Source organism: Hypanus sabinus, chromosome 9, assembly GCF_030144855.1.
Source record: "Hypanus sabinus isolate sHypSab1 chromosome 9, sHypSab1.hap1, whole genome shotgun sequence".
Lineage (NCBI taxonomy): Eukaryota > Metazoa > Chordata > Chondrichthyes > Myliobatiformes > Dasyatidae > Hypanus > Hypanus sabinus.
The window spans coordinates 35238946-35260833 of record NC_082714.1 but is presented as its reverse complement, the minus strand read 5'-3'; the positions used below and the strand labels follow the sequence as shown (position 1 = coordinate 35260833).

Here is a 21888-nt window from a genome sequence, read left to right as displayed (position 1 = left end):
ATGCCTTTATCAATATTCCTTCATGCTTTACTAATCAGGAATCTATCAACCCACTCATTTTTGCCCACTATCTATCTGTCCACTTCAGCAGTCCAATCCCATGTCTCTAATTTTGTTTAGTTATCTCTTGTGTGCAGATCATCAAAAACTTCCTGAAAGCCCAACTACACCATATTCACTAGCTCACCTTAACTATTGACCATTGATAAAGCATTGAGGATGAGACAAAGCATCTTGATGAACGTAGAACAGTGGATGTGGTGTACTGTATATGGACTCCACAAGTAAGGTGTTTGATAACGTTCCCTATGGTTGGCTCATTCAGAAAGTCAGGACGTATGATATCAAGGGAAAATTGGCTGAGTGGATTCAGATGTGATTTAATCTGCCTGGAGGTCCACGACCAGTGGTATTCCACAGTGATTTATCCTGAGATTTCTGCTCTTTGTGATTTTTATCGGTGTCTTGGATGTGGAAATGGAAAGGCGGCTTAGTAAGTTTGCAGATGACATGAAGGTTGGTAGAGTTGGGGATAGTGTAGAAGGTTGTTGTAGGATACAATGGAATACTAATAGGATGCAAGCTGGGCTAAAAAGTGGCAGATGAAGCTTAACCTGGAGAAGTGTGAATTAATTCACTCTGAAAAGTCGGATTTAAAGGTAGAATATAAGATTAGTGCATGACTCTTGGCAGTGTGGTGGAACAGAGGGATCATGCATCCCATGTCCATAGATTCCACAATGCAGTGTAAGTTGATAGGAAGGTACATGGTGTGTTGGCTGTCATTATTTGGGATTGAGTTCAAGAGCCATGAGGTAATGTTGTAGCTTCAAAATACCCTAGTTAGACTACACTTGGAATATTGTGCTCAGTTATTATTCTGTCATTATAAAAGAGTTATAAAAGCTTTAGAGAGAATGCAGAGGAGATCAGAGAACATGTCTGCATGGATTAGAGAAAATGTCATGAGTATAGGTTGAGTAAGCTAGGACTTTTCTCTTTGGAGCAGGGTAGGATGAGCGGTGACTTGCTAGAGGTGGACAAGATGTAAGAGACATAGATCAGGAGGATAACCAAATATATTTACTCAGGGCAGAAATGGCTAATATGGGAATGGGGGAGGGGGAGACATAATTTGAAGGTGATTGGATGAAAGTATAGGGGACACGACAGAGGTTAGTTCTTTATACAGAGAGTAGTGAGTGTGTGGAACACTATGCCAGCAATGGAGGTAGAGATAGATACGTTACAGGCATGTAAGAAACTCTTAGACAGGCACAAGTAATGTAAAAATTGGAGGGCTATGTAGCTTGAAAGGGTTAACTTGACTTTAGAGTATGTTCAAAGGTTGGCGTAACATTATGGGTTGAAGGGCCTCTAGTGTGCTTTAGCATTCTGTGTTCTATTATGCTGGTTTCAGTCTCAAAATATCTGACAGGTTTGCCAAGCAACGTTTCCTTTTCGTAAATTCATGCTGACTCTCCCTAAAGCTGCTATTACTTTCTAAGTAACTGTTGCCAATTCTTCATTAATAATTTCTAGGTGGAAATTCTTTAACTCGAATCTGAAAGGAGACAGGCACAAATAAAATCATGGTCATGATTACTTTGACTACATAAGAATACAATTCTTATTCTGCCAAATTCAAGTGAGAACCTCCTTGGTCACGTGTACATTTCACATGAATTATATTAAGGTTCAGATGGGAGAATTGCCTTATGGGCATGCTAGGTGAATATGATTTCATGCCGAGTGACCTCCCCTCCAACGTCACCTCTTCAAACAACCAACAGCATATACAGCTATCGGTAACATCTTATAGTTATGGTCTATTCCAAGAGCAACAGGTTGGTGGAGAATACTGTGTATCTGATGCTAAGTGCAGTGACGCTGCTGCAAATTCAGCATCAAGAAAAAGTCTTAGGCACATATGTAAAGTATAGCTAAGACCTTTGGATTGTACTATTTTTGTCAATGCGGAGCGGAGAGTGAGTTTATAAATCCGGCAGGAGCAAGGGATGTTGAGAATGGGTAATGGTGAAGTGCTGTGAAAGGGGTGAGGAACAGATGGCTGAGGGGTAGGGGTGGGGGTGGTGTGGAGCGGGTGCAGACACATCTATTCTTGAGACACCAGGCCAGGTTAATTGACCCCAAGCAATTGGTTTAGTGATCATTACAGAATGTCTTTCTGGTACTTTCTACTCCCTCCCTCTCCCTTCCCCATTTTCCAACCATGCTTCCCCTCTCCTTGCCCCCTTCCCACTCTCAGTCCACAAGTGAGACCCACATCAGAAACAACTTTATCATCACTTACATATTTCATGAAATCTGTTTTTCATTTTGGCGGCAGCGGCACAGTGCAAAACATAAAGTTAATGCTGGACTTTGCAAAAGTCTTAGGCACCTAGCTGTATATGTATATAGTATGTGCATATGTCTCTTACACAGATTTATATGTTTTTCATTGCACCAGTGCATGAATGTAAGTACTTGTGCATATTATAATTAACTCGACCTCGACTTTGAATTACTGAAACAAGCAAAAAAGTTCTTAGCACCATTAAACAATACTTGGGACACTTAAAGAAACTTTAGAAAGCACTGACTTCTTGTATAACTATAACAGCAAACACTAGAAATTAAACAGTAAATAATGGATGGTTCCTTTAATTAGATTCTTTCTGCTGCTGAATACTTGTGCTGGCCTGTGAAGCTAAGTGAGAACTATAGATTGAGTGCGTTCTTTCAAATTAGGAACCATTTTGATTGACATCATGGTTATCTGCTCCTGTGGGCAGGCACAGCAATGTCTCACTGATACACTGTCCAGAACGATTTTCCCCATTAATTTGCATGTGTGCTGTGGATGCCATTTTGGAATTTAAAGTACTTTGTTCCACCTGAAAATTGGGTATTAAGATTCCATTTTCTTGTCAAGATAGCTTACCTTCTTTAAAGCAAAATCATGGAGTAAACAATGAAAAAGAGAGGCCCCCTGTCTATGTGTGTAGGAAAGAAGCTTTTCAATGGAAACAGAATTTGCAATTCAAACAGTCCCTCTCAGTTTTTGGACATCTTTGATGTCATTTCCTCTTCTGTCTAATTTGCATGCATCACCAATTGGTAATTAAGGTTAAGGTTTATATTTAGAAGGTTGGCATTTTGCATAGTTCTCTAATTGCACAAATAATTGAATGTAAAAACCTGCAAAACCACCTCCTTAATTCAGGTCAGGAGAAAAGAATGAAGCAGTAATGGGATAGCTTAAAAATGATTTTTATGTAAGAATGAATGCTGTGGCATCATTTCCATTATCAGTAACTACTGCATAAGAATATCCCATCCACTATATTCATTCTAATTGACCCAACAATTAATGCATATCTTTCCATGGGAAAATGATGGAAAAGTTATATCCTAGTGCAGGAAGTGGCATAAAGAATAGTGAAAGCAATAATTATTATTTAAAAATTGGATTATATTAACAGAAAAATCCCTTCAGTTATTGTTTCTCTGAATATCAGTGTCAGCGAGTTTTGCTTTAAATCACACACAGGAACTTTTCTAATGAGCTCATCCTGAGACCTTTCATGCACTGTCCCCTCACAACATGTGTATGTAAATTCGTTGGAGTCTGACTATAGCCTGAGATGTGATGCATTTCTACTGACTCGGGGTAAAATATGCCTACACATTGTGGTATAAATAAATATACAGGCCAGTGGTCAGCTGTGCACACATGGGCTTATAATCAAGTAAACCAGAGTTCATTGTTGTAGACCTGTTAACTTTGGTACATTAGAGAGAATTGGGAAATGGGTGGGGGAACTTAATTGTTCTAGAATAGATGGCCTAATTCTATGCAATATGAAAACCATTGAGCCTCTGATATAAGACCAGAAGACCATAAAAGATAGGAGCAAAATTAGGCCATTTGGCCCACCGTTCACTCTGCCACTTCACCATTGCTGATCCAATTTTCTCAGTCTCAATTTCCTACCTTCTCCCTAATATCCCTTCATGCCCTGACCAATCAAGAATCTATCACCCATAAATAATGTATAATTAAGTCTTGAATATACATCAAGACTTGGCCTCCACAGCTGCCTGTGCAAATAATTCCACAGATTCACTAATGGATAAAGAAATGCCTCCTTAGCTCTGTTCTAAAAGGATACCCCTCTATTCTGAGGCTGTGTCCTCTGGTCTGAGACTCTTCTACCATATAAAACATCCTCTCCACATCCATTTTATCAACACCTTTTATCATTCAATAGATTTCAAATACATCACCCCTCATTCTTCTGAATTCTAATGAAAACAGGCCATCAAATGCTCTTCATATAACAACCATTTAATCCTGGAATCTAACATCTTCCCAACAACTGAGGTATTATTAACTGGCCTATAGTTTCCTTTCTTCTGCCCCTTTCCCTTCTAGAAGAGTGGAGTGACATTTGCAATTTTCTGGTCTTCTGGAACAATTCCAGAATCTAATAATTCTTGAATGATCATTATTAATGCCACCACAATCACTTCAGCCACCTCTTTCAGAACCATGGAGTGTGCACCATCTCGTCCAGGTTCCTTACCTATCTCCAGACCTTTCACTTTCCCAAGAACCTACCCTCTAGAAATGGTAATTCTGTACACTTCATGACCCTTGAAGCATGGAACTTCTACTAGACTGCTAATGTCTTCCACTATGAAGAACGTGCAAAATGCTTATTCTGTTCATTTGCCTTTTTGTTGTCTCCAGTGTCATTTTCTAGCAGTAAGTCATCCACTCTCACCTTTCTTATGCATTTTATGTATCTGAAAGAACTTTTGATATCCTCTTTAATGTTATTTGCTAGCTTACTTTCATATTCCATCTTTACCTTCTTAATGACCTTTTTAGTTGCCTTCTTTTGGTTTTTAAAAGCTTCCCAAACCTCTAGCTTTCCAGTAATATTTGCTCTATTATATGCCCTGCCTTTGGCTTTTATGTTGGATTTGACTTCTGTTAGTCAAGTTGTGTCACCATTTCTTTAGAAGTCTTCCTCTTCTTAGGGATTTGTATATCCTGTAACTTCCAAATTTCTTCTAGAAATTCCAGCTTTTGCTTCTCTGTCGTCATCCCTGCCAGTGTTCTTTTCCAACCAATTCTGGGCAACTCTTCTCTCATGCCTCTGTACTAACATGGTTAGAACATTGACTGATTGGTGTGAAGCAGCGAGTGGGGATAAAAGAGTCTTTTCTGGTTGGCTGCTAGTGACTAGTGGAGCTCCACAGGAGTTGGTTTTGGGACCACTTCTTTTTATACTGTATATAAATGATTTAGATGATGGAACAAATGGCTTTGCTGCCAAGTTTGCAGATGATACAAAGTTTAGTGAAGGGGCAGGTAGTGCTGAGGAAACAGGTAGGATGCAGGAGGACTTAGATAGATTAGGAGAATAGTAAAGAAAGTCACAAATGAAATACAATGTTGGAAAATGCATGGTCATGCACTTTGGTAGTAGAAATAAATGTGCAGACTATTTTCTAAATGGGAAGAAAATCCAGGAATCTGAGATACAGTGGGACTTGGGAGTTCTTGTGCAGAACACCTTGAAGGTTAACTTTCAGGTTGAGTCGGTGTGAGGAAGGCAAATGCCATGTTAGCATTCATTTCAAGAGATCTAGAATAAAAGAGCTGAGGCTTTATAAGGCACCAGTGAAGCCTCATCTTGAGTATCATGAACAGTTTTGGGCCCCTCATCTTAGAAAAGAAGTGCTGGCATTGAAGAGGGTCCAGAGGAGGCCCACAGGGAAGATTCCATGAATGAAAGGGTTATCACACGAGGAATGTTTGATGGCTCTGGGTCTGTACTCGCTGAAATTTAGAAGGATGAGTAGGGACCTCATTGAAACCTTTCGAATGTTGAAAGGACTAGACAGAGTAGATGTGGAAAGGATGTTTCCCATGGTGGGAGAGTCTAAGACAAGAGGGCACAGCCTCAGGATAGAGGGGCGCCCTTTCAAAACAGAGATATGGAGTATTTTCTTTAGCCAAAGGGTGGTGAATTTGCGGAATTTGTTGCCACATGCAACTGTGGAGGCCAGGTCGTTGGGTATATTTAAGGCAGTGATTGATGGGTTCTTGATTGGACATGGCATCAAAGGTTACGGGGAGAAGGCCGGGAACTGGGGTTGAGGAGGAGATGAAAAAAATGGATCAGCTACGATTGAATGGCGGAGCAAACTCGATGGGCCAGATGGCCTAATTCTGCTACTATGTCTTATGGACTTATGGTAATTCCCTTCACTCTACTGTAATATTGATACATCTGACTTTAGCTTCTCCTCCTCATATTCATGGTGAATTTGATTTTATTATGATACTTGTCCCTAAGGGTTCTTTTACCTTAAACTTCTGATCAATTCTGACCCATTGCACAACACCTAATCCAGAATAGCTGATTCCCTAGTGGGCTCAGCTACAAACTGCTCTAAAAAACTGCTCATATGTGTTCTCAAAATTCATGCTCTTGGAATCCAGCACCAACCTGATTTTCCCAATCTACATGCATTTTGAAATCCCACATGACTATTGTAACATTGCTCTTTTGACATGCATTTCTATCTTCTGTTGTATTTTGATGAACACATCCCTTACTACTGTTTGGGAGTACGTATACAACTCCCAGCAGGGTCTTTTTACCTTTGCGGTTTCTTAGCTCTATCCAATACCTTCCAACCCTTTGTCCTTGCTTTTTAATGATTTGATTTCATTTTTCACCCACAGAGCAACACGAGTCCATCTGCCTTCCTGCCTGTGCTTTCAATACAAAGTGTATCCCTGGACATTAAGCTCCCAGCTGTAATATTCCTTCAGCAATGAGTCAATCATGCCTACAACTTATCAATTGCCAATGTGTTATAAGTTCATATACCTTATTCCATATACTGTGAGCCTTCATATATACCACCTTCAGCCCTGTATTCACTCTTAATGATTTTGTCCACCTTTTACATTGAAACTCATCCTCTTGTCTGAAATATTACCCTATTAACAGCTTCTCCTCACTATGCATTGCTTCTGCTTGTAAACCAGCTACCATACCTTCAGCATTTACATTCACTTTTCCTACGATAATTCTTACCTTGAAATATGAGCAATTCAAGACACTAGTCACACCATGCAGAACCTTTTTGGTTCCTAACTTTGTCTGAGATTTTCCCAAAATCTGCCTCCCCATCCTCTCCACTAACTGTTCTGGCACTCTGGTTCTCATCCCCCTACAATTCTAGTTCAAACCCCACTGTGCAGCACTAGCCAACCAGCATTAATCCACTTTCCTGCCAGGATATTTGTCCCCTCCAGTTCAGGTGTAAACTGTCCCTTCTCTCTTCCCTGGAAGAGGGCCCAATGATGAAAAACTCTTATGCCATCCCTCCTACAACAACTTCTTAACCGGGTGTTAAACTGTATGTGTATCTCTGGTTAATTACAAATATGATAATGTACAAAATAAAAACATGAAGCACCAAGAGTTATCTTCAATAGCTTGCTTCTGCAAAAAAAAAATCATTTGAATCCTAAGCAGAATGTTGTGGTTTCACCATCCTGTTAGCTGGCAATTGAGTTATCCTACTCCCAGTCCCTGGGTGCAGTGCATTTGGATCTCTTAGCTCACCAGGAGTGGATCATATCTGTATCATCTTTTAGAATATGCCCAATGTCAATGTTTAAGGTGACAGATATGATTGAAATCAAATAACAATGAGATTTCACCTTCATTGCATCTTTTACAGCTTGTTTAAGATGTTCTTGAATACCCAAAACTAAATAACAACTTGTCATCATTTTGACAAGAGAGTACTTAAGTGGTATGTGTCTTATATCAATTATGGTAAGTCACAAAAGACTAAGGGATATATTGGAATGAAGGGGGATAGAGATAAGTGTGTGCACCCGCTTGGATTCAACCCTCTTGCAGACCACAAATCAGTGGGTTTTCCATTATGTTTAACAAAATTTCTTCCATTTGGATTGAACTATGTCTTCTCTCTTCATTTAGCTCTGGCTGTCCACAGTTTATGTCATTGTCTATTGCAAGAAAGAGGTTTTATTCTTGTGTGGTGCCAAGCGACTTGCTTGGTAGATGCGGTTGTGCTAAGCCATGGTCCATTAATTGTCTGTGTGTGAACTGAGGGTTGTAAGTACGAGGTTAAGTGTGTGAATTCATAATGTGAATCTTGACTGATAATACCAGTTGGTAAGAAAATGAGGAGGTGTGGTCACTGTTGTTTCAATTGTTAGCATGTGGATTTTGAAAATGCGATGGCACTCCTTGACCACTCACAGGAGATCATTATACTTTTCTCCTGAGCAGTGTCATATCTTTAGGCACTCTGCCATTATTTCTTTGTTGTCTTCTCAACTTGCTCCAAGTGCGAGCTGGATCCTGTATCTATAAACTCATTCCCAGAAGATATTGAATCCTTTTTACTTCCACTTCCCTCAAGACCTCCAAAATAGCCTTAAAATACTTTGATGTTTTTGTCTCCCATGGTCAACCATGGCTTATTCTTCCACAACACGATACTTTAAATCGTTTCATCACATACCCAACCAAGATCTTCCTCCTCTTCTGCAGCTGCAGCTAACTTCAAGGCGTGCTAGGCCACAATAATGTTGGATGCCATGCTGATGCACTGGTACAATGTTGATTTGCAGGCAGCAATAACATTGATGTGTGAATTACATCCTAATCCCCTTGTCCTTTTCCTGGGGTTATCCAATTTAACACCCAGCATCCCTTATAATTCCACACTCTTTCAAGGCTGCATGGAAATGTCAATAACAACTGTGCACTGAAATCCTAGAAAATCATTCAGGATATACCTCTGAAACAGAGCCAACAAATTCAAAATATTTTACCTCCCAAGGCACCAAATATAGGATCAGGGGAAATAAAGGAGTTTACAGCAAAAATACTCATCAGCACTTAAAATCAATCTTCAACATTCCCAGCACAGACTTAAATTCTTAAAACATGGAAAATAGCCTGAGGAAGTTTCTGAATAATTGCATAACATTAATTATATAAGTCAAGGGTGTGTGATTGGTAGATAAATTATTGCACAGTGTTATGGTGCTGCCTGGATTAAAGGTTATTGTCAAATTAATGTGGATTTGGAAGACCAAGCATTAATACAGTTATTGTTTAAAGCAGGGGCTCCTAACCCCTTTAATGCCATGAAACCCTACCATTAACCACAGAGTCCATGGATCCAAGGTTGGCAACCTCTGGTCTAAAGAATAGGTCTGCAGTTTCATTCAACAAAAATCACATTTCAGTAGGCTGCTAACAGATGCAAAATGAAATAATCATTCACCAAATGAAGGAATAGTGTAAAAGTACTAGACCAGGGTTATGGTAGGGTTTTATGGCATAAAAATGGTTGGGAACCCTTATACTAGAGAAACACCTGGCTCAGGCAAATGTCTGTATGGTGTGAAGAATCTCCCATTGGGCATACAATTTTGTCACCATTTTATTGGAAAGGACTTTATTTGAGGATAAGAGACAAATATTTGGCAGGAATTAATTAATGAAATCCATTGGTTATGGCAAAGAATATTGCCATTTGGACCATTGTTGCCATGCTTGTCCTTTGAATGATTTATCCACTCTCATGCATTTTTCCCATAACTCTGTCAAACCTATCCTAGAGTTCAATTCACTTATGGCAATTAATATTAAATCTTCTATCATAATTTATTCTTTACTGTAGTAACTTATTATGTAACAATAAACTCTTTTCATCTCTCCTCCAGTTCTGTTTTCAATTGGTTTAAGGTCTATAAACCTTTGATTACTTCTTCCACTGGAAACCATTACCTTTTATTTAATCTATAAAGGCCATTGAAGATTTTGAGTTATTTTAACTATTGCCTTAAATCTTTGTATTCCCAAGAAATAATTCTCTTCAAACTCTCCACATTGCTAATCATAAATCCCAATGATTAGCAACCCAATTGCTAATCAAAAAAGGTCTGAGCACCTTTTCTAGACTATTAGTCTTATGGTCAAACGTAGGACTTAGCTAGTGTGGGTCTCTGACTGACTTTGCATAATGTGAAAAAACGTATATCTTGGAAATGACAGTTGATGCTTTCTCCCAGTGACAGTTCAGACATTATTTGATGTGCATCTGATGTTACAATGATCTTAATTTCAGCTCACAGTAGGAAGTGATTGGTCAAATCACCAGATTTATGTGAATAACATTACAGCATTTGCATTGCACTGTAGTGGGTGGTATGCAGTTGAATATTTCTATTGTTTTTCACACCAGGTGTTGTTGTTGGTGCTGTCTCCAAGATCAGTTATTAATTCCTGGAGGCTCTAGAGCATTCCAGGGGGATTGGTCACTTGAGCTGCATAGTTTCTCCACATATAACACTTGCTATATTTGATTAATTGCAGGGCATGTTCAGCTCTTGTCCAGTTCTGGTCATGTTTTCCCTTCTCCTTAAAGTTTCTCTTTCATCCTGTTGTTTCAAAGCTATGTTTAATATTTGTTTTGTTCCCAAGGAAAGTATTGATTGACTTCCCAATGTTTAATGGTTATGGAATATATTTCTATTTCGTTGGAGTGGATGGTCCATTCTTCTCAAAATACTAGCTGAAAAACTTCTCTTAGAACACTATAAAAGAATTTACTGGTAGGGTTTCATGGCATGAAAAAAGTTGGGAACCCCTTTACTAGACTAATACGTGGCTCAGGCAAATCAGTTTATACATTGTAGCCTGTCTGTTAGTTGAATATGGGGTTAAATATATTAATCAATCTAGCTTTGAAAAAAATAAATACTCATTTATACTTACAGGGTGGAGATCTAAAGGCTCCTAAACTTTAATAATTCTTTAAAACTTGATATGCATAGTCAAAATATATTCCAAATTTCATGGTATGTTTTTATACCACAGCAGCCTAACAGTTCTCTGGCTCTCTTGCACACAATTTCATGTGTATTCATTAAACTATTTAAAAAGCATTAATGAAAACATTCATAGGGTTCTCAAGGTTGCTGGCTAATAATGACTGTTAGACTATTTTCTCTTGCATTCGTATCCCAAGAACATTTCATTATGATTTTTATATATTAGAATTGTCTGAAATGAAAATATCAGTGGAGTGTCTATACTAGCTCATTATTGCAAATAGTCTTAATTTATAGACAAGGCCATCAAGGTACAGATGATGTTTTCTTTTGTGAAATTCCAAAACTATGCGTAGTTAATATAGGACATTCAATAATAAATTTGTACAAAATGTCTTCGCTCAACTGGAGCTTGCGATGTATAATTCATTGACAATGTGGTGTGATTAAAGTGAATAGTACGGATCTACTTAAAGAGGATTTTCTAGGCAAACACGAGAGGGGAAAATAGTTACGCTGATAGTAATAGATAAAGCACAAAGATTCAAATAGAGTCTAAATACTTGCTTGGAGAAATTCAGGTGAATGTTGGTATGGTAGTGTGGTGCTACAACGCCAGCTGTGAGACTGGGGTTTGATTATAGGGAGAAGGCAGGAAATGGATCATCCATGATGAAATGGTGGAGCATTCTTGATGGGCAGATTGGCCTAATTCTGCTCTTATGCCTTATGGTCTTATGGATTCCTACCATTGTCTGTAAGGAGAATATATATTCTCCCCATGATCGTATGGGTTTCCTGTGAGTGCTCCGATTTCATCCCATATTCCAAAGATGCATGGTTAGGGTTTGTGAGATGTGGGCATACTAGGTTGCCTGCAGAAGTGTGGCAACACTGATGGACTGCCCAGAACAATTCTTGTGGACTTGATTTGATTTGATGGAAAATAACACATTCTTCTCACTGCATGTCTCAACGTGCATGTGACAAGTAATGCTAACCTTCATCTTTAATGGCCTTTTTTTTCTGCTATACATGGTGCAATTCAACCTAAGGTCAATAACATGTATTTTACTTTTAACCTTCTGCAGTAGAATTAAGGAGAATTGTTCATATTGGATTTCCTTTGAGAAAGGAAGGAATATAAACAAACTGCCAAATCTTCTTATATGGATAATGTCTTTTCGTGAAGAAGAATTAAATTGCTGAAACCTAAATCCTTCAAATAGTTTCTCTGCTTTTAGAAATACTGGCGAGTTCATAGTTGACTAAACATAGTTTATATAATTAAATGGAAAAATCATGATTTATAATGAAGATATAGGATCAGAGAATGAGAAGTGTTGGTAGTAGTAATGTCTTCCTGAATACAATTAAACACAATGTTGAAAGAGGTTATGTGGGAACCCTTTTAAAGATTAAATGAATATTTGCAAGTCAAGATAGCTAAACTATTCATGATTTTAAAAACTTGAAGCTGTGCCACAGATTCAATGCTCTAGACTGCCGTGACAATGTTCCATTGCTGAGAAACGAGCACCTTACATATATCTTTTGGCGGAAAACATTCAGACAATAAATGTGTGTATGGCTTCCACAAAAAGAGTACAGCACACTTATGCTTTAAGGTTACAATGATTTATTTGGATTTACTATTTAACACGCATCATTAGCTGGACAAAGACAAGACTGCAGAGAAAAAAGGAAGAGTGAGTCCAGAAGGAATGGTGTAGAAAGAACCAATGAAGTAACAGAGAGGAGGCAAATTGAATGTAGTGAGAGGGAAACAAGCTGAGGAATCTGCACCAGTTTGTTATTCTTTCTTTATAATACAAATGGTTATACAACTCTGTATCCCAGCAATAAAAAGACCTTGGAAAGTATGAATCATCTTCGGTACCTTTCAGCAAAGCAGATATCAATGATTAGCCACTATCCCCAGTGTACCAGTGTAGTCTTCGGTGAGGTAGTCTGCTTGTGGATCAGGATCTCAAATCAAGCACAAAGACCATGAGTTACCAGGCAGCAGAGATTGCCCATAATCCTATGTGCTTTGGGCGTAGACCAACGTGCAGAAGGGACATCAAATTACTGGAGAAGTGCTAGCACTATTGTCACCTTAGAATTAAGTGCATCTTTTCCTGGAATGTGAACCAGTGCCAGCACATTCATTCAGGACAAATTCTTGAGTATCAATCTACTTGTTAGCTTAGCCAACTCTGAAGGGCAGATCACTTCTTTCAGTAGCTTGATATCAGAAGCTAGAAACAGGCTTCCTACTCTCAGCTATCATGGCAAATCAGTTCTGCTCTGTCAGGGGGACCACTTCAAGAGCCATCTGCAAACCTCCTTGAAAAATAATGCAATATTCACACTATTTATGGGAGTCCTTGGGCTTTGAACACTTCAGATTGAGAAGGAATCTCCACTTTGGGAGCATAAACATGCCAAGTGAAAGTAGCAAAAAATGTGTAGAGCAATACACATACTTATCCTTCAAGCACTAGATATGCCTCATTTGCCACCAAAATCCACAAGACCTGGGGGAAGGAGGTAAACCAATTATGTAGGTCTGACTATGAAGAAGATCCTTTAAAGTTTAGTTTGAACAAAATGTTTGAAGTGCTTTGAAACTAAGACAAGTATTTATTTTTGTTCCATATTGACGAGTTTGCAGTGGTTGGCAGGGCTTTCAAATTACCAATACACAGAGATGAAACCAGGAAAAGCCAGACTAGTTTACCTTGGCTGCCTCATACCCGGAGCTTCAGCATTTGATACTGAAAGACATTTCTTGGACAAGTTGGCCTGGATTGTGTGCTCGTGCCCCTGAGTCACAAAGAGCAACTTGTAGTTATCTCAAAATGCCATAAAGGTCCTTTAGAAGGAAGTTCCATCTAAATCCATCACACCAGCCATGAGTTATTATACTATGAGATGCAGAAGACTGGTCAAGGGAACAGATTTTAAGGATGATTTAAATGGGGACACAAGGTAAATAAAGAGGCAGCAACATTTATTGAGGAAATTCAGGGAGTTATACCCTTACAAACTGAAGTCACAGCCACCAATGTAAAGCAAAGGAAACCAGATTACATTCTGTTTTCATACTCGAGAGCTCAAAGAGACATTGCTCCAAAATAGCACTTGTCAATAATTACTGGGTGTGATTTTTATGTTGGCTTTTGTTCAACAGGATTCACTTACATTTTTCAGAATTACTTACCTGTTATCAGTTCCAATGATGCAGCTGATAGAGGATATGACCATTCCTGTATTTACCAGCCATAAAGTGCATTAACATCCATTAAGTGACAGATACATTGTAAATGAATTCATGGGAACATCCCTGCCGTAAGTAAAACTTAACTTTATCTGGTCATTATAAACAACATTAAAGCTATGTATACTGGCTCAGATACAAGGTTTCCATTGTTCAACCCATTTCCAACAACGGGCTTATGACAATTGATAAAGCTGGTGTTTAATTAAAAATCAAAAATATACTACCGTATATGAGGTTCTGGATGTCTTAAAAGATTTGATGGCAGACAAATCTTCAGGGCCTGACCAGGTTTATTCAAGAACAGTGTGGAAGGCTGAGAATAAATTGTGGGAGCTCCGAATGAGCTAGTTGAATGATTGTTAGTCATAGGTAAGTTGTCAGTAGACTGAACAATGCTAAATGCTGCTGCTTTATTTAAGAAGTGTGGCAAAGAAAAACCTGGGAAGTGTAGGGTAGTATGTGGTTGGTAAGTTACTGAAGGGATTCTGAGGGACAAGGTATATGTACAGCTGGAAAGGTGGGCTGTTTAGGGGTAGTTAGTATGGCTTTGTGATTATGTCTTACAAACTTGACTGAGTTTTTAATGAGGTGATTAAGAAAGCTGAAGAGGGCAGTGTAGTAGATGCAGTTTACATGAATTGAGGTAAGGCCTTTGATAAGGTTCCACATGATAGGCTGTTCTGGAAGGTTAGATCGCATGAAATCCAGGGAAATTTAGCTAATTGCATGCACATTTTGCTTGATGGTAAAAAAGCAGCAAGTGATAGTAGAAAGTTGTTTCTCAGACTGGAGGCTAGTGACTTGGCGGCTTGGTGTTGGGCTTATTGTTGTTAGTCATAGAACATGGAAGATTACAGAACAGTAAAGACCTTTGGCCCACAATATTGTTTGACCTTATAAACTACCCTTCCCTCACACACAGCCCTCCATTTTTCTATTATCCATATGCCTATCTAAGAGTTTCTTAAATGACCCTGAGGTATCTCCCTCTACCATCATCGTTGGCATGATTTAGAGAATATAGGTTTAAGGTGAGAGGGGAAAGATTTAAAAGGACATTAAGAGGTAATTTTTTTATTCAAATCTGTGTGGAATCAGCTGCCAGAGGAACTGTTTGAGGCAGTTACACTAACAACTTTTAAAATACAGTTGGTAAATGCTGGCAAATGGGACTAGCTTGGATGGGATGTTGGTTTTCAGGGACCAGTTGGGCTGAAGGGCCTGTTCCTGTGCTGTATGTCCTTATGATTCTATAACCCTACAGATGTAGGAAACCTGAAACAATAATAGAAAATGCTGAAATACTCAGCAATTTAGGCATTGGAGAGTCACTGAACTGAAAGATTTCTCTGTTAATTTTGTTTTCCTCTCCACAGTTGCTGCCTGATCTGTTGCTATTCTAGCATTTTCTGTAACGTAGAAGGTAAGTTGATACAATAAGCACTTTAGAACTGCTTAGTTCTTCATTTAAATGCAGAATCCCATCAAATGTTTAGTTTTTTTACCCTTTAATTTTGATCACAGTGGCAATTAAACAAACTAATTCTTACAGAGATTTCTCAATGGAGGACTTCTATCATTAATTCTGAATGTATGCACAGAATGAATACTAATAAATTGGGTGTAAATTCGAGTAAAGTTTGGCTGTAGATAGCAGGAAAGAAGGAAGACTTTTGAAGGTAGGAGCTTTAGGATTTGAGGTCATGGGAAGAATAATTTGTGAGGGAATTTTGGAAGAAACTGGTCATATTTGCTTCTCTCTCATAGGCTTAATAGGAAAACCTAGGAGAGTAGAAAAATGGGATCCTAGGTTCAAAGTAAGATACAGTATGGCAGGCACTTCAGCTCACAAGGAATGAAACAATTTTAAAGAAACAAACACAGGAGGAGGTTTACAGATTAGAAGTCGAGGAATTCATAATTCCAGTGAGGAATTAAAAAATAAGAATGATAATTTTATTATGGAGGAAATATTGGACCTGGAGCCAAAGCCATTTGTGACCACTGGGAGATGAGTTAGGCTAGTGCCTACGTAATTTTGAATTACTTTCAGTTCATAAATTGTGTTGCTTTTTAAAATGGTGTTTTTGATATTACTTATCTATTAATTTAGAGTCCTTTGATATTATTTTGACACTGATTTGGTGAGTATTTGAGAGTCTAAGTTGACTACCTTTAAACAGATGCTAAGCTCAAATTAGACACCTGCCTTAACAAATCAAATGCAGATGTGTCATAAAACACATTAAACATCTTTACACTGAAAGGGCATCCTTAGTTCCTTCATCCATTTTACTGTGAGGTTCTATTCAGCATTGCAAAAAAACTCAGATCAGGATGTTGACATACGAATGGAATATTGACCAAATGAAAGCATAATGTCTATTGACCGTGCAAAGAGGAATCTCTGATAATATTGAGCACATTGGATGAGAACAGAATCTTTTTCACTGGAGAGTGATCTAATTCTCAAAAGTAAGATTTATATGACTGTAACATCAATAGTTAAGGGGTCTTGTGTAAAGGAAACTGAGCTACTTGTTTGTTCAGTGTAATTACAACATTTTACTTACTACCATAGTCAAACATCATGCGGCACGGTCCAAATTACACAGAGCTCTCTGCTTCATGTAGGGCAGACTGCTTATTTACAGTACCTCATGCAAATACACTTTCTGCCTGCTCATTTAAGGCAGGGAGATTAAATAAATTGGAAACACAATCACAATGGACATTCTATTGCCAGATATGGATTTTCATTTCAAGTTCCTGTTGGAGCAGTGATCTATGATAATGTATATTTTACACAAACACAGTTTATTTTCTCAAAATGATGTTCAGTTTTCAATTCTGTCAACAGGTTTAGTTAAAGGTTGTAATTGTCAATGAATTCGGAGACTTCCCATAAAACTCTATTTGTTGAGATATGAACTTGGCAAGGTCAGTATCTATTATCAGTCTCACAGTTAGCCTAAGCATTGGGCCATTTTCTTGAATTGCTGGAGTCTTTTTACAATAGTGACCCTCACCTGTCCAACAATGAGAATCAAGGAGCACTCACAGTAATGTAGAGCACACAGTGACCAGGCACTTAAGTAGATTTTCTTCCCTGTAGAAACATTACTTCCTGATAACACTTCTGTTTTCCATTCAAGTTCTCAGATAGGCATGTCTGGATTAAGCTTAATTTCTTACTTATTACTCCAGTGATAATGTACCAATAGCTTAATGGATCATTGTGAAAATATGTTTCCTAATTTGTTCAATACAGTTTAAGGATTTGCATCTTAAAATGCACACATATGTTTCTTACATTTAGAAACCTAGGTGGAGGATTACACTGGTAACATAGAAAGAATCATTGTGTCTGCATAACAACTTCAAAAAGCTCCCAAAGCCAATGAAACACTATTGGAGTGCTGTAATTTTATAGTATACGAAAGCAACAACCCCGTACTTAACAACATTCTCCAGAGGCAGCAAAGTGAGAGTATTAATCTGTCTGAATAATGTGTATTGAGGGATAAATGCTGGATAGGACACCAGACAAATATCACCTCTGTCTGAAATAGTGCATGCATGGGAATGAAGACAGGATATTTCTTTAATGTAGAGAGATACACTATCACTCAGAACTGCGAGTGGGAAGGTCAGCCAAGGCTTTTCTGTGTTCTAGAATGAGATTTAAATTCTCGACTATTTGACGCAGGGCAGTCTTCAGTAAGAAGCACTGACATAAGAAGCCAGCAAGCTTGGAAAGATTTTTGGAAAAGATTGTCATAAATCCGGAAGAGTGACGGTCATCGCATCGACCTTGAGAATATTTCAAAATTAATGTAAGTCCAATGATTGTAAAAGAGTGCTGGAAAGAAAGTATCATGATTTTTATTTATATGAATAGATATTGCCAATCAAGGTGATATTTATATGTTTCTTCATAGACTTTAAGTTTTAAGCATTTTAAAATGAAAATATGTCAATGTGTTGAGCATTCTAACTTACTCTCACCTCAAAATTGTTTATATATTAGTGCTTCACATCATTCTGCATGAATCTTGTACATACATTCAAGTCCATGATGATCATCAGCCTCCCATTCACACTAATTCTGATTTTTTTTCATTCTCCCCACATTACCATATACTTCCCAAGTATCTCTATCATTCAAAGTTTAAGATTCAAAGTAAATGTATTATCAATGTACTTTACATATATGTTACTATATACAACCTCAAGGTTAATTTTTCTGTTCATTTTTCATACTCAATAAATCCATAATAAAGTAATAATAATAATAGAATCAATGAAAGACCACACCAACTTGAGCATTCAATCAGTGTGCAAAAGACAACAAACTGTGCAAATGCAAAAATACATAAATATTAATAATTAATAAATAAGCAATAATAATATCAAGAACGTGAAATGAGGAGTCTTTGAAAGTGAGTCTATAGGTTGTGGGAGCAATGATAGGGCAGGTGAAACTGAGTGAAGTTACCTCTTTGGTTCAAGAGCCTGATGATTGAGGGGTAATAACTGTTCTTGAATCTGTTGGTGTGAGTCCTGGTGTGAGTCCTGGACCACATTCCTGATGGCAACAGTGAGAAGAAAGCATGGCCTGGATGGTGGGGGTCCTTAATAATAAATACTGATTTCCTGTGGCAACATTTCATGTCGATGTGCTCAATTGTAGGGGAGGGTTTTACCTGTCAGACCCAGTAATCTTTGTAGGATTTTTCATTCAAGATCATTGGTGCTTCCATCCCAGGCTGTGATGTATCCAGTGAAAGTATTCTCCAGGATACATCTATAGAAGTTTATCAACATTTTAGTTACAAGCCAGATCTACACAAACTCCTAAGGAAACTGACGCTGATGTGCTTTCTTTGTAATTGCACTTATGTGCCAGGCTAGGCCAAAATATTAACAATCAGGAGTTTAAAGTTGCTGACCCTCTCCGTCACTGATCTCCCCAATGAGACCTCGGGTTTTCTGCTCCAGAAGTCAATGGTCAGCTCCTTGGTCTTGCTGACATTGAATAAGACATTGTAGTTATGGCACCCCTCTGCCAGATTTTCGATCTCCTTCCTATCTGCTGATTCAGCACCAAATTTGATTTAACCTACGACGATGGTGTTGTCAGCAAACTTGAATATGACATTGGAGCTGTGCTCAGCCGCACAGTTGTAAGTGTAAAGTACAAAGAGCAGGGGTCTAGACACGCAGACTTGTGGTGCACCTGTGTTGATGGAATCTGTGGAGGAGATGTTGTTGCCACTCTGAACTGACTGGTGTCTAAAAGTGGGAAAATCAAAGATCCAATTGCATAAGAAGGTATTAAGGCCAAAGTCATGAAGCTTATTGATCAGTTTTGCAGAAGATGGTGGCATTGAATGCCAAACTGTAGTCGATAAAGAGCAACGAGTCTTTACTGCCTGGATGTTCCAGGGTTGAGCGAAGAGTTATTGAAGTGGTATATGCTGAGGACCTGTTGCTCTGCTAGGTAAATTAGAGCAGATTCAAGTCACTTCTTAGGTAGGAGTTGATATACCTCATCACCAACCTGTCAGAGCACTTCATCACTATGGATATAAGTGTTACTAGGTGGTACATGCATATATACAAACATACATCTACATACTGTTAGCAATATATAAAGCCCCACATGCCTTTGAGAACTAGAAGGAAACAAGAGCAATTGCAGGAAAACCATGAGGTTTGAAGACAACAAATAAACTCCTCAGAGCCAGGAGCTGTGAGGGAGCAGCTCTTCTAGATGTGCTTCTGATGGTCTCGTACTGCAGCTAGTCAAGATACTTAGTTGCATTGTTGTGTTTAATTCTGGTCACCACTTTGGTGAAAGGATGTGAGGCCATTAGAGAGAGAGCAGACATATATATAATTTCTAGGATGTGTACAACAGTTACAGGAGTTAGATGAGAGATGTTTTCCCAGGGAAGGAATGCTAAGGGGAAATTTGATAGAAGAACATAAAACAATTAAAGCTCTGGATACAGTAGATAATGGACACATCCAGAGGAGACACCTTTGGGAGTGGTCTGGAGGAATGGAGTTTACAGATGCCACATGGAGGTGTAGAAAATTTAGAATGACATGAGAGGAATTAAGCATGATAAAATCTAATGATTTTGATGCACAAGTAAAGAGCCAGTATGGACATGATAGGCCACTTTACCTCATTTGTGTGATGCACTGACAGAAACCTGGTGTGGGCAAGATGGGCTGTGCATTTGAATCCTGAAGGTCATTGTGTATTTGCCTAAAGAGCAAAGGTAATGAGAGAGAACCATTTGGATTGTTCTTGCAAAAAGTTTGTTCAGGTATGAATGACTAACGAATGTTCCATTCTATATCATTTTGTGCTTCTATGATGTGAAAGGCAGTTATAAAAATGTAGCTTGGATGTCTGATTTGTCTAGTTTGTAGAATATTATTTCATCTGTGAGATTGTCAGGAACAATGGGTCGGGTGATCTTGTTATAGTTATGATCCCGGAGCAGTGGTTAGCCTGCCAAAGGCAGAACACTGTGATGGATGTATTAGTTAAATATTTTTTGAATTTATGGCCAACCCCTCGTGAGTACATTACACGGTATCTATCTCCTCTGTAAATAAATCCCAGATTGTTTCTGCAGAATCAGATAGGCTTACAGTAAACAAAACCATTAAATATTGTCCACAGAGTAAAGTCTTTTACTGGATAATTTGCTATCACACCCAGTTGGAGAGCTTCGACTGCACGTAGACACCTCAGCAATGTAGGTTGCCACTGTAAGTCTGAGTACTGTTCTGTGACACTAAGTCAGCTTGTTATACCCCTATCAAAGGGAATAAGGAGAGAAGTAGTTTAAACCATTGTCAGCTCCAGTTCATTAAAGTTCAAAGTAAATTTATTATCAAATGGCATATATTTTCATCATATACAACTCCAAGATTTATTTTCTTGTGGGCAGTCGCAGTAAATACATGAAACACAATAGAATCAATGAAAGACCATACCCAACAACCAATGTGCAAAATAAACAAACTGTGCAAATACAAGAAGAGAGAAAATAGAAAAAATAATTACAATTAAAATAATAATAAATAAGCAATAAATATCAAGAACTTGAGATGAAGAGTTCTTGAGAGTGAGTGTATTGGTTGTGGAAACAGTTCCATGATGGGGTGAATGAAGCTGAGTGAAGTTATCTCCTCCAGTTCAAGAAATAGAAGCAGAAATAGGCTATTTAGCTTCTCTTGCCTGCTACACTATTCACACATAACCTAGCTAACATTTCACCTCATTGCCTCCCTCCTGCATGACTTTCATAGCACTGGGGCTACAAAGGATTGTATTGGCTCCCTTCCTGTTTACCCAGTATATCTCGGACACTGTAAACAACACTAAGTCATGTCATCTGCAGAAATTCTCTGATGACTCAGCAATAGTTGGGTGTATGAAGGGAGGACAGGAGGATGAACACAGGGCCCTGGTGGAGGACTTTGTCAAATGGTGGAAGCTGAATCATCTGCAGCTCAACATCAGTAAGACAAAGAAGATGGTGATGGACTTTAGGAAGACCAAGCCTGCATTGCTCCCTGCTACTATTGATGGTGAGGACATGGATGTGTTGAAGACCTTCAAGTACCTGGTTGACAGATTTGAGTGGAGTGCCCATCA

General features: G+C 38.4%; 1 long non-coding RNA gene across 1 annotated transcript; it reads left to right on the top strand.

Annotated features, from left to right (window-relative positions):
- The first annotated feature begins 1780 nt into the window (after positions 1-1780).
- On the top strand, positions 1781-18035 carry LOC132398809 (uncharacterized). Its single transcript, XR_009513802.1, has 3 exons — positions 1781-1847; positions 15581-15627; positions 17914-18035. It is a non-coding gene; the product is annotated as an uncharacterized LOC132398809 (long non-coding RNA).
- The last annotated feature ends 3853 nt before the right edge of the window (positions 18036-21888 follow it).